A 1903-nucleotide genomic window follows, 5' to 3' on the forward strand; every position below is an offset into this window, starting at 1 on the left:
GGAACCGTTGCCCACCTGAGGGAGTCCAAGCCTTGCGCACAAAGGTGCTTCTCTTCGCACACATCCAACACACCCCTTCATTCTGGGTCAAACATCTGACCTTGGCTTGTTTTGGAGGCGTGCCAGGGAACAGCTCAGGGAGGGCAAGGCTGCCTGGCACCGCTTTCTCTTTTCTGGAGATCTTGGGTCAAGGCTAGAAATGGACGTTCGTTCATTCAGACGCGCAGGCCTGGGATACGGATGTGCGCAGCTTCCGGACTTACAGCCCTAGGCAGGTTCACTGGACGACTCTCCAACGCCATATTTGCTATCCATGCAGCCTAGGTTAGGGTTCGCTCAATCCAGGTTAACTGCTGTGTTAATTAAACTGTTGAGTTCACCAAACATGTTACCCCAAGCAAATATACCCTATGGGCTGGGGAATCCTGCCTGGGGATGGTTGGAAGCTGAGGTCCGCACGCCTTAAAGTTGCCGGGTTTGAAAAACACTGGTTGAAACGAATTGTTCAGTTCAGACGATAACCCACAACATCTTGAACCTGACACCATTTAAACTAGTCTAGTATGTAGTCTGAATCCAGCCACTGATGTATGCAGGTTTACAAAACCCCTAAATTCTTCACTTGCACGCAACCAGTAGAAAGGAATAATTGCATTTTTTCTTACTGTCCTTCTTTCTTTCCTTCCTGGACAAAACACTGGAGTGGGGGAGTTGGCTTACAGGGCGAAGTCGCAGAAAGACCAAGTGGGAGAAACAGGGCAGGCGGAGAGATCAAGGGGCCCTAGTTCTAAAACCGGCGTCGCTCCAGAGGTGAACGAAGGTCTCAACTAGGCACTTTGCTGTTGGTGACCTCTTATGCACTGCTTTTAGGATACTGGGATCATACATCACACTAAGCCAAGATTTGCTTGCTTGTTACATAAGCCAAAATCAGCAGGTTTACCCCTTCTGCTAAACCAAACATACTGGCTTAGAGCAATCTGTGGCTAAACCACAGGCTAACTGTGCTTTACACATCACGTTAAGCCACGGTTTTGGATTGTTGCAAACCAGTGAAAATGCGGGATATGATTTGCTTAACTTAGCTCATTGAACAAACCACTATTTGTTGGATTTGCACTAAGCCATGTTTCATAAAACAGGATGGCTGGCTTCACACATGCTAAGTGAAAACCAGGCAAACCACCTATAGTTTACTGCAACATGTGAACCCGTGTCTGTGTTTGAAAAGCAGAGATCCCAAACCAGGATATTGCAGGCCTGGGCAGTCCATCACACCACTCCTGTAACCCAGAACTAGCATGCTTAATTGTCTACTCTAGAAATGTTCATTTTCTCTCCCTGGAGATTTCCTTCACTACAAGGTCAGGGCTTGGATCAGAAGCTGTTGAGAAGGATCCCACCCACCCACCCAATAAAACAGGTATATAAAAATGGAGGAGGAGGGAATTTTCATATGAGGTGGATTTATTTGGAAAGTGCCCTGAAACGTCGTCTGCTTCTCCAGTATTTCTCTTCATAGAGACATGGATTCATAGGACATAAAGGTTGGCGCTTGGAGATCACCTACTCCAACCCCTGCCCAATGCAGGAATCTGCCCTTACAGATCTCTGACTCTGCTTAAATAGTTCTAGGAAAGGAGTCTCCCTTTCTTTGTTAAACAGCCCTTACTGCTTTTACAGTGAGTTAGTTCAGGAGAGTCCAAGCTAAAGGACTGATCCCAGGGCCGCTCCACACAACCAAAGCCTGCATTTGAGGAATCTGCTCGTCAGCCTGGGGCCCCTGACGTTTCCTGCTGCTAAGCAAAGTCTGGCTTTGGTCGTCCATGGAGCAAGCTGAAGAAAGGGAAAGGCCCTGCACTCAGTCACGCCACGGCCTGAATACTGACCAGTCCTGAGCACA

This window comes from Python bivittatus, unplaced genomic scaffold, assembly GCF_059951505.1.
Source record: "Python bivittatus isolate LINGU-HERP-01145 unplaced genomic scaffold, Pbiv_v1 ctg000590_np1212, whole genome shotgun sequence".
Lineage (NCBI taxonomy): Eukaryota > Metazoa > Chordata > Lepidosauria > Squamata > Pythonidae > Python > Python bivittatus.